The 12,448-nt window shown below is 47.8% G+C and overlaps 1 pseudogene; it reads right to left on the minus strand.

The window, feature by feature from the left end:
- LOC139826745 (dynein axonemal heavy chain 9-like) overlaps positions 1 to 12,448 on the minus strand; it is a 74,711-nt pseudogene that overhangs the window by 8,915 nt on the left and 53,348 nt on the right.

Here is a 12,448-nt window from a genome sequence, read left to right on the forward strand (position 1 = left end):
TACTCGAAGAATTTGTTTCATTAGCAGTTTTGGGTTGGCAACAGACCTATAAGGTGCTATAAAGCAGCACACGGTAAGTAGCAATTCTTTGTAATTAGGGAAGACTGGCAAATGTAAACGGGACTGGGAGTTTTTTTAAGCCATTTATTATCACGTGCAAAAGTTGTTAAGGAAGATTTATATTCCGTTGGTTTGTTTCAGATCACAGACCTTTCAAAACGCTGGGTTTTCCTGCTTGGGTGCACTGCAGACAGCTCGCCTTGCCCACCACTCAAAACGCAGCTGATTTCTTGTCACAGACAGTTGCTGCACAAAGGAATGGTTTGTGCTACGAAAAATGATGAATCTTTCCTCAGCGGAGCCTCTCTCCCCGTTCAATAAAACCACAATATTTGAAATTTCTGGTAGCAAGTTAAATTAAGTGTTTCAAATAAGCATTTAATTTAAATTTAATTAGTCCCTAATTAACATATAAAATCAGCCCTTTTTGAGGTTAAACAAGTACGCAAGAGATTCATCACACTGAAATACAATTACTGGGGATCAAGTGACATGTTCGTGGAAGTGGTATTTTAATTCAAAGCCGTATCTCACAATAATAATAAGGGGCGGTGTGTCTGTGTGAGATCCTGACACATACTCAAACCAGCACCTCAAAGAAACAGTCTGGACACCTCGTACCTTCTGGTTGGGGAGCAAGGGAGAGGGAAAAAAAGAACCCAAACAAAAAAACCACAAGATTTATTGCAATTTCTCTGAATGACAGAAGTCAGGGCTACATCTGATGGAGGGGCAGAGGCCCAAGAGGGCACGAAGCAGAGCGAGGCCCAGGGCAAATGCCACAGAATGTGGTATTTAGTCACAATAAACTACAGAAAATCCCCAAACTGGCCCCAGGTTCAGGCAGAGAGAGTGTTGGGCTCCTTTTAACCCCTGTGCACATGGCGCTTCTGGAAGCCACAGGATGCAGGGATGGGTTGAACAACAACTCTGCTTCCCCTAAGGGCTGCATCTTATACATCTCTGCAGCAACAGGCACCTTGTCTAAGGAACTACTGGAACTCAGGTTAGGATCTTTTTTAAGTAAGAAAAAATCCAAAATTACTTTGTGCCCATGTTTTACAAATTTAAAGATGTGCCTGCTGGGGAAAAGAATAAAGCAGCCAAGTGACAAACTACACAAAAAGGGACAAATTAACTCTAAAAAATGAGCAGCAGGGATCCAGGCCAAGCAGTATAAATCATGCTTCTCAATGCAAATCTCACCACCACATCTTCATCCACACACAAGACAACTTGCTCCTCTGTGCAGGGGAAGAAAATCACTGACTCAGCCCACAGCTCATGACCAGGGACACGGTGCCAGGTCTGCCTGTACAAATAACACCTGCACACACTCGCCCATCCAGCTGGAGACAAACGGCTGCACATTCACAGAATCACAGGATCCCAGGCTGGTTGGGCTGAAGGGACCTCTGCAGATCCCCAGTCCAAGCCCTGCTCACGCAGGGTCACAGAGCAGATCACACAGGTGGGTCCAGGCGGGTTTCAATGTCTCACAGAAGGAGACTCCACACCCGCTCTGGGCAGCCTGGGCCAGGCTCTGGCACCTCCCAGCAAACAAGTTTCTGCTCATGTTCAGATGGAGCCTCCTGTGTTTCAGTCTGTGCCCGCTGCCCCTCACCCTGGCGTTGGGCACCACTGAACAGAGTCTGGTCCATCCTCTGACACCCACCCTGACATATTGATCCCATTGATCAGATCCCTCTCAGCTTCTCTTCTCCAGCTCAACAGCCCCAGAGCTCTCAGTCTCTCCCCATAAGAAAGAATCTCTAGGTCCCTCAGCATCTTTGTCCCCCACCCAGGCAGCTGGACAGAGAGACAGACAGACAGACAGACAGACAGACAGACAGCTCAGCCCATTTAGCAGCTCAAGGGCATTTTGCAGAGACCCCAACACAGGGAAAAAAGCAAAGGGGCACCTGGGAGGGAGGAGGGAGACTGCAGCCATCACACACTAGCAAGACCCAAAACCCTTCAGACCTGCCCCAGAAAGCTGCCGTGACTCCACGACACAGCCCCAGGTGACACAGCATGGGCTGAGCCTGTGCTGTCACCTCTGCGAGTGGATCAGTCCCACAGGGCAACTTTAAACTCTGACACCTTCCTTAAAACATCTGCAGTGTCGGGAGCCCAGCAGAGCACAGACAGGGGCTGTGATGCTCATGGCCGTGAGCGTGTTCGCCCCAGGGCCACCTGGCCAGGAAAAACCCACATGGTGAAGGTTAAAACCTTGGTCTCACTGGTGCTGGTCCTGTAGAGGGAGTAAAGGGATTTCAGGACACTTGGGTCAGACCAAACTCCATAAAGGAAGTTATTTTGGTTTACAGTGACCCACAGCTGTTGTTCAACTCAAAACAAGCAAGGTTGTTTCATTCCTGATTAATAAATACATGTAGAAAATTATCCTCTCTCTTTAGGTCAACTGAAAGTGAAAATACCATTCCAAAATGAGTCACTTTTCAACAATTCCCTCTTTCTCTTCATCTGTGAAAAGACTACACAGCAGAACTGACCTTATCCTGGTCTCAAACTTCATCTTTCACTGATGTGCCAAAATCCTCATCAAAGATATTCTCATGGGCTTCCCCAGGTCAGAGCCTCCCAGGGTCAGCAGCCGTGTCCCCTGGGGCGGTGGGATGTGGCACCCGCTCCGTGGGAGCACACGGGGCTGCATCAGGATGCGGGGGACAGCCCAGGAACCAGCAGCACCTGCACATCCCCATTAGCACTGTCCTCACTGACAACTGGGATGCAATTCCCATCATTGCACTCTGAGGACAGCTTAGATCCCAGCCAAGCAACCCATTCTATTCAGCACGGGCTTAAATTCAAGCGTATTAAAGACACACCTCAAGTCAAGTACGAGCTGTGTGCTGTAGAGAACAGCAGCAGATTTAAGTGTGTGCTTTGCACAGCCCTGAACCAGAGTCGTGGTGTTCAGAATTCAATCCCTCATGTTGGGAAATGCCATTTTCCATAAAACCAGGAGTCTGCGGACCAGTGAGTTTCACAGTGGGATTTAAGAGTCAGTGGGTGCCAGTGCAGTGCCCACAGTGCACACCCAGCTCCAAACCCCGACGGACACCCCAGGAATTTGGTGACCTGCCAGGCAGAAGTCCCACATCTCAGCCATTGTCTTACCTTGCAGCACGGCAGAGGTGGTGTAGTAGTTAAACGGGACCTTCTTCACCACATAGGCGTCTGTATCCAGTGAGCAGAGCTTGTCCCCCACCAGCACAGACTTCCCCGTGCCGGCGTTGCCCACCAGCACCACGGGGCGCCGGCGCTCCAGGAGCCTGTCCATGAAGTACCGCACACGGACCGTCTCGGTGGTGGGCACCAGGCAAGCCTGAGAGGGGCAAAACGAGCAGGTAAGTGTACCCATCTGTGGCACCACCCCACTGCCATGTTCTGAGGAGACATCAAACTGGGAGAGCCAGGAATGAGTGCGGTGACCTGAGTTTCTAGATGGCGCTAGGAAGGGAACAATACACTGCTACCAACCATTCAAGTCAAACTATCTGTACAGACGAAACAATGACAGCGGGATGCTGAGAGCAACATCTGGATCTCCCCGCAAACACACATTTTGCTAAAATGGTAACAATTTTTACAAGTCATCTGCTCACTGTGGCACCTCTAAAAGGAAAGAAAGGCATAGCTGGCAAACGCAATTCACTACCTGCAGCAACTCTCATTTTTCGTCCAAATCATATAAACAACCCTATTTTCAGCCACGCAGAATGACGAGATGGTGTCTCAGGGACTTTGTCACTACGTTGTCCCACATCCTGCTTCTCTCTGCAGGCCAAACGCACCTCCATCCCGCACCCTGGGCACACCAGCCCTGGCTCATAGGTGTCTCTGAGCCTGCGCCTCATGTACATCACTCAGCTCTGGAAGATGGATGGAGGATGAGTCTTCACAGTCAAAGTACAGTAAAGAAAGATGGGTAATTGAGTTGTACTTCATAAAGAATGTGTCAAGGGTTTTGATTGTGGGGTGACAATACAACCATGGCAGATGTGTTGTTAGCCCCCTCTCCCCCACCTTCAGCCCCTCTCTCTCCCCCATTCCCACTCAGGACAGGTGATTGGGAGGGAAAGAAGGATAGATAGAAGAGAATTGGAAAAATTAAAGATGTTTTACTAATGCTACTAATAAGAATAGAGAAAATAATACAAAATATACAAAACCAATCTTGAAAGCCCCAGCAACTGCAGAGCTGGCACCTGAAGTCCTGGACTGGACTGTGCAGCCAACCGGAGCTGGATTCAGTCTGTCATGAGGCCTCAGTTCGCAGGGACGACCAGCAAGGTCCTCTCCTAATCTCGGCCATAAGCAAAATGGACGAGATCCTCGTGATCTCCCACTTTTATATGAAGTATTCACGTGAATGGGATGTTATACTCTGTTTGTCAGTTTCTTGGTCACCTGTTTCTCATTGCCCCTCTCGCGAGATGCGAATCTGTCCTTATCAATAACCTCACATTCCATTGCTATGTTTACCAAAACATGGATCTGGTTCTCCAGGAAAACGCAGCTGATATGAAGGTTTTACCTGACAGGCAAATTCACTAAAAGAGAAACTTGTTTTTAACAAAACCAGGACGGAATGCCATTCTTATTATGAAGTGCTTGACCTCGAATGAGACTTCAATTGAAATGCCTGCATACAGTCACTAAAATGCATGTGCTCTTCCCAGACAAAACACGTGCAAGGTTCACATACCTGTAAGGGCATTTCTGGATCAAATTCAAACTGAGGAATAAGTTTAGACCAAGGTTCAAACTTCTTCGTTTCTGGATCAATGTAGAAGTCAAAGACTGTGCCCTGAGAGGGAAACTTGATAGTCTTGAATTCTGCCACCCACCACTTGCTGAACTCCACTCTGTAGTCCACAAGCTATAAGACAAAAAGTGGAGAAAATACACTAATCTGGATCAATTAATTAGTAATGGAGAATGTTATCTATCCCAGTCCACCAGAGCGGGATTAGTCCTTAAAATATATTCCACAGCATAAAGTTCTTATCATTTTTCCTGCTATTAAGCCTAATTTTTCATTTTCTTCATTTCTGCTCATCAGTCCTATTTATTCATCTAAATAATTCATCCTCTGTGTTGATCACTCTTGGTATGTCTGAGACTAGATAGATGGATCAATTTGAAAAAGAGAAATACGTGCCTATGACTAAACAGACCACTTGATTGATTCTTGGTGCCTACTTCTTCCAACAGACAAGGACACAACATCCGTCTACATCTGTGCTCATGGTCAGTCACAGCATGCGTACCAAAGCCTTTCCTCATCAATCACACCACTCTATTCAGAGTGAGTTGTTGTCTTCTGGCTTCTTTTCAAGCCACAACGTTTCAGACAAGCAGGACTGCAGACACCAGCGCACCAAAGCAGCAGCGAGGGTCTGCCCCTTTGACCCCGCCGTGATTCTGCGCTGCCACATTCCCCTCAAAGCACCCGTTTCCTTGCTTTTCCCCATTGTATCTTTCTACACATGGAGATTTTGGAGCATCTGAATTTTTTCAACTGGGGTGACAGTTTTGCTTTAGATGCTGGGTCAGGACTCACAAAATGTGCTTAGTCCCCTCCTCTGCCCTAGGTCTCCTGTATGACATTGGGCCAGCCATTCTGCCCAAACACCTTCCCATGTGGACAATGGGAACTGGAGAGAGGTGGAGGGGAGGAGGAGAGGAAAATTGCTGTGAGAAAGATGTTTGTGAAATACCGGACGCATCATTTAGCCCGTTTTAACAGCACAGTTTGTTCCTGGGGTGTCTGCGGGTCTCTCCTCCCCATAGCCATACAATGTGGGGTCACCAACACATTGTCCATAGGCTGCTCGGCCTCCATAAGGAAACCTGGGTTTGTTGCTGAACTGAACCAAGTGTCCTCCATAAAGCCTCCTGAGCCACAGTCCCTCAAAAGACCAGTGGATTTGAAAAACACATTAACAGTATCCACGATTTTGCAGACTCATGCTATTCAGAGAGGCAGAATCCCTGTAATTCTCCATTCTCCTGTTGTTATAACTCCTCAGCAGCGGCAGCAGAGTAGCCCGCAGTGGAGCGGGACGTGCGTGGCTGCTAAAAGCTTTCCCACAAGGGTGCCCTTACCCCGCACAGCCAAACCGCCTGCAAGCGCGCTGTGCCGCGCTGCCCGCCCTCCCTGACCCCGCGGTTAAATGGAGCCACTCCAGCCCCAGCTCTATTGCCAGAACGGTGTGGAATTCAAACCACTTCCTTAATAAAAACCCCATATGGATTACCGCTAATTTCAGAGCCAGGAAATGGCAAATCTATCATCTGTTTTTATACAGGGGCCCCGCTACCCACCAACAAGCACCGAGTAGTGGGAAGCCTCCCAGACTGTTTCTCCTGACATTTCGGCCGCGAAAGGTCAGCGCGAAGGGCACCTTCGGTGGAAAGCAATAAACAGATTTTATATTGGATCATTTTTCATCAGGCTCCCCATTGCTCGGACTGCTGTATCCTCGCACTCTCAGCTCTGACATTTACAGAGCATCGCGGGCAGTAACGCACAGCCAGGCTCCCGGCGGAGCCTCCCGGAGGGTCGCTGTGCCTGCAGCTGCTCCTGCAGCCCACCCAGAGCCACTACCGCAGGCAGGAGCCCGGCCTGATGCACCCGAGACTGACTGTGCGGCACGGGGAACACAGCGGCCAGCTGCCACAGCACCGCACACCAGCATACTTGCGCTTGTACTGCTGAAGCAAAGACAAGTAGTGCTTCCCAGGCTTTATTGTGTTTTGTTTTGTTTCTTTAAGTCATCCTAGACTGGCAACACTAAGGCTGAGTATTTCCCAGCTGGCACATGGGAAATGGAGGCTCCACAAGGACCAAGGAAGCTGGTCTCGCACAGCTCATTCAATGGTCACAAGGTGTGATGGCACCAAGTGAGCACCCAGCTGAGCTTGAGCTGTGTTGTTCAGCACTTCCTGAAGCATCTGATCCTTGGCATGGAGCAAATCTGAAGAGACCAGCAGACACTCTAGGTCTGGCGTTAAGGTACATGAAAACACACAAAGAGACCCCTGGGAGCACTTGAGCAGCCATCAAGAACGGCAGTGCCTCCACCCGAGCTGGGGAGGGGTGTCTGGTGTTACATTCGTGGAGAGACCTCCCGCATAGTCCAGACAACACAGAGTTTGACACAAGCCCAGCGGAGATCAGACGTGGATCTCCAAGCCCTTGACAGCAGTGCAGTGTGGGCAGACCCAGACATCAGGACTGCACACTTTAGATCTGAGGATAAGGCGTCCTCTGACTAGGGGATGCAACCACCCAAGAGTAGGTGTGCCCCTGTGGCCACGAAAGTCAATGGCACCTGGGGTGCGTTAGGAAAAGTATGACCAGCAGGTCAAGGGAGGTTGTTCCTCCGGCTCTGCTCTGCCCTGGTGACAAAACACCGGCTGGTTTGTGTTATGTAGCACGTCTACCTGTGCAGTCAGAAGGCTGAAAGACTGCTCCACTGATACATCCATCTGATAAATCAGTCTTAATTCGATCACATTATGCACATCCACAGGCTTCTATAAGTTAACCTTATGTTTCTCCCCAGTGAAATGCATCTGCATAAGCAAACATCCCTCCACCTTTACCACTGACCCCTCAGCTGTTCTCCGGTGGTGTTACACCCTGGATAACGAGGCCTTTCGTAAAAGGAATTGTTGTGTTTCTAGTTTATTATCACCTATATGAGAGCCCCAGGAAAACAGCATTACTGGCATAGCACTATGTTTCAGAAAGTATGAAGAAATCAAAACAACACAAAACCACACAAACAAACTGTGTGAAAGATGCTGAAGAGGCATCTTCCGTCTTACCTGATCTCGAAACATTGATCCACCAAAGGCCCAGACGGCAGCAAAGACAAAGTAAAGTTCATAAAGCTCCTTGGCACAGTCAGGAGGTGTGTTCTCCTCTGCCAGGAGACATTCAAGGAGGTAGCACAACATCTGAACCATACTCTGTTCAGGAATGGGAATAATCTTCTTAAATCTAAGGGATGGAAATTAGAAAGCAATACGTCCATCACAACCCAGGAAGACTAGAAATGCTCTTTCAGAACACTGGCATTCTGCTTGTCAGCGGTACGTGTCCTATTCCCAGGTACAATAAAGAGAACACCCATTCTCACACTCAGACCCGCTGGCACCGGCACATATACAAGTAATAACAATAATCAGAAGTTTCAAGCATTTTAAAACTTTGATCTTCTTGAAAGAAGCAGAATGGAAGACTTGCTAAAGGCAATGATTTCCTGCGAGCACGATGAGTTCAAAAGCGGTCAAATAGAGGAGTAATAAAATAAACCCTTTCATCTTGCCATTTTACATTCATTTAAGCTACACTTACAGAATTCCAAACTAATATTGTAGCTGCACTGAAGTCCTCCATAAAGTAATTATAGCTATTTGAAAGGTTGGTTCTACGATTTCTGAATTAAGCAAGCTACCAAAACACTCAGCTCAGGGTTGCCTGCAGCTAATCCCGTGGATTTCACGCTCTGAGACAATGTTCAGCAAACAGAATGGGAAACGTCCGATTGACTTTGCTACCAACAGTCAAAACCAACTTGGTCCCACAGAGAGAAGTTCCCTAGCACAATGTTTAAGTCCTGATTCCAGACCCTTCTGACACATCCCCCTTTTGGCTGACATCTCCCATGCTCACTGATTTTTCTTTTGTTTTTAAAGGAAAGTGCAACTATAGGAAGCAAGTAGAGGATGGGAGATGCTCCCTTAAGTTTTCTGGGACTCTGCTTTGGCCAGTCCTCACCACAGTATGAGAAAGAGAATGGTTTCACATGATGATAAGCAAGAACCACATGACTTCCCTGTGGACACTGCTTTAAAGCCAAATCAAGCCAAGAAGCACTAGGACCCTTCCAAATACCCAAGTTCTTAATGAAAAATAACTTGTGGAGTGGGCTCAGGTCTAGCCTGACACATCAGGAGGCTGAAAAGCTTTCTCTTTGGGATCTGCCGGAATTATTTTCCAAGAGATAGAGAGTTGATACAGGAAATACAATAAAAATCAAATCAAAATCAGATGAAAACCAGATCTGACCAACACGATACAGGCAGGAGCGTCACTTTGCCCACCTCGCCCTGCTGGTTCTCTGAGCTTAAGCCAATGATGCTCAGGGCTTCCAGGGGCAAGGAGGATCATGTGCAGCACAACCCAGCGCAGCACAGCTGGGCTGGACAGTGGCAGGTGTCCCCATGCCCTCACCACGGGTGACACAATCACTCATCAGATGGTACCTTGTTCTGAGGGTGTCCAGGCAAATGGGCAGGTACTTATCAAACAAAACGGTCAGGTTGGCTCTTTCGGACTGGATCTCTCGCCTGTCGATCCAGCTGCTCACTGGAGGATTCCAGCCCAGATCCGACGGGTTGATGTACAGGATCCCTTTAGGCCCAGGGTAAGAGAGAACATATAGTAAAGACATAGCAGAAACTGTTCCTTTCTTCCAGCAGAGTTTACCAGGTACTTTCACACAACTAAAACCCTATCAAATATGACGGGACGTCCCATTACCTGCCCCCTTTTCCTGCCCCACTGCAGAGTAGAAACATGAACAGTGAAGAAACTTCACCCTTGAAACCACGGCGCTTTTCATGACCTTGCCCTAAATTCAGAACATTGTCTTGTCTGAGCAGTTTCATTGCTCTGGGCCCCATTTCCCCATGTGTAAAACTAGGGGACACCTCCATTCCCTTCTCCCATACTTCATGCACTTCTTCAGAAGATCAAGAACTCTTTGAGACAGATACTGTCCTTCTCCTCATAAAGTCCATCCAAAGGGCTTTGCACAACAGGAGCACTCAGCAACGCTGAAGCCATGATCACCCACCAACAGTCAGAGTGCTCTGGGTAAATCTCCAGGATGATGACAGCTCCACATGTGCATTTGGGGTCAGGATCCTCAGTTTGTCTGTCAGAAACCTGCCCTGTCCACCCACGGCCGCTGTGATCTCAGGTTGGGTACTTGCAACAGGAGTCAAGTTGGCCAACAGAAGACTGGTTAATGGCACTAGATCCTCCTGGGTTCACGGCAAATCCCAGTGCGGAGCTCAGGCCAGGACTCACCCGCTCGGGACACGGTTGCTGGGGTGGCTGTGCGCAGGTGGCTGATCTCAAACACCAACCGCATCGTTGGGTTCAGAGGGATTCTCTCATTGCTCGCCAGGGTCAGCACCTGCATTGGGCAGACAGACAGACAGACAGAATGACATCTTCCCCAGGAACAGGAATGAAAAGCATTCAGCACTTTGCACTAAAAAGCTTGGTTGCTGCCAGCACAGTTCCTTGAGGGAATGCAGCTGATTTCCAGCAGGTAGTAGAACTGTCTTCCATGACTCAAAGGAACAGCGCTCCCTTCGAGCGGCGGAAAAAGGTGTGGAATTATGACCCCACCCTATTTTTGAAGGGCCTGGAGTTACAATCAGGACATCTGTGATTATCCATGAGCCCAGTTCCAGGAAGGGAAATTACAATGAAACCATGATTTGAGCTATTTCCCCTCATGCACCATTTTCTATATGTGATATTGTTTGGTGTATCTGAAGAAACACAACCGCATTATTCTAGGAGGTGTTATTTCAGCATCTGCATTTTTAGGCTGAACCATGCCATGCAGTCAAAGAATATCTCCTTCTTTAACTTATATTCATTACCTTATTATCATCCATCACAGTATTAAGAGACTCAATCCACACTGGATCAATATCTCCATCTAGTACCATCCACTTGGGACCGTCATGCGTGATGTTGGCCAGCTCTCGCATGATTGATGAAAACAGGCCTGGGAGGGTGACAGGAAGATGGTGATGAACACTGAACTTGACACCTGCTCTAACGGTTTTCTCCAGCAACACAGTAAAAATTACTCTAATTAATGCTTTCCTCTCAAACATGCAAAACTCTATGTGCCTATACGTAAATATTACTATATCACAATACGGTTCTAGTTTGCTTTAAAGTGAAAAAAGGGTTATCAGTTATCACTACTGAAAATGATTGCAGACCTACGCACGAGCTTCATTCCCACCGAGAATCATAAGGGATAAGAAAAATGTAGAGTAGCTACTCAAAGGCAAAAGGCGGCATGAGTTATACAATGCAGAGAAAACCACCTGAATATGCCTAGGAAATCCTTATAAATATTTTTTTGTGGCTCAAAGTATATCAGGGCAATCAAGATGCATTAAACGCTCGGTCATGGCTTTAGTGAGACTGAGGGGAGAACAAGCACAGAATGACATTGAATGACAGAACAAAATGTTGGTAAAATCAAGGAGAGAGAGGATACAGAGTCTCAAGGGGAGTAAATAATGAATGTTAAGAAGACCACGAAGGCTGGGAATAGAGCAGCAGCACTGCAGAGCAAATGAAAACTCCACAAAACTATTGCTCTCCTCTACATGTGAAAATGCCTCGGGAGATGCTGGTCTTCATGAAAAAACATCAGGCAAACATTAAAAAAAAGCCTCTCTTCCAGTGAATTGTGACAAGAACTCTTTTTTTTTTCTTTTTTTCTCCAGGACAAGCTATTTCTTTGTGATCCAGATCAGGAACAGCTGGTGGCACCATCTGACTGAAGACAAAGCTTGTGCTCAGCAAATGCAGAACGGCTCACCTGGAACAGGTGTGCGATCCCGAGACTGGGTCAACAAAAATAACGCTTCAGCGCCTCTGCCTCCAGCCAGTTCCTTACGTGTTGGACACACGCCTTGGGAACCACTCCGACATTATTAGCATCAGAAACAGTTGCTGTCTCAGGGCATCAGGGCTTCCCTCGGATACACCGCGGCAGCGGGGAGAGGAAAGCGCCTCTGTCCTGACCTTGTGCATCCACAGCACACGGCTCTCTTGGGGTTTAAAAGAAGAGTTTTGTTCTGCAAAGAACACTTTTGGGATTCCCATATGGGACCTTTTACCACCTAACATGTAGGACCTTTTCAACTTCTGATAATGTGACAGGATAAAACTGGGGAGCGGAAAAGCAGGGGCTGATCTGTAAGGGAACAGGTCACCTCTTGCTAGGCTGTGGTGAAGATTGCCTTGCTGGTCTTTGACAACATGAAACAACATTTTCAGGAATGGTTACTGCAGAAAATATCTGCCTTGAAAGCTCAGGGAGGAGTGCCACTATTTCATTTAAACCATCGCAGGCCAGAAACCACTGGACAGTCACCTGTAAAATGTCCCTCCTGCTGTTCGGTGTCACCGCTGCCCTCGATCTGCAGCCACTGCTGCAGCCAGTCTGCACAGTTCAGGCTGTACCCTGCACGTCCCTCTGCCACTTTGATTTAGGCTCCCTAATTACAATTAGAAAGA

The sequence above is a fragment of the Patagioenas fasciata genome, unplaced genomic scaffold (assembly GCF_037038585.1).
Source record: "Patagioenas fasciata isolate bPatFas1 unplaced genomic scaffold, bPatFas1.hap1 Unplaced_14, whole genome shotgun sequence".
In the NCBI taxonomy this organism is placed as follows: Eukaryota; Metazoa; Chordata; class Aves; order Columbiformes; family Columbidae; genus Patagioenas; species Patagioenas fasciata.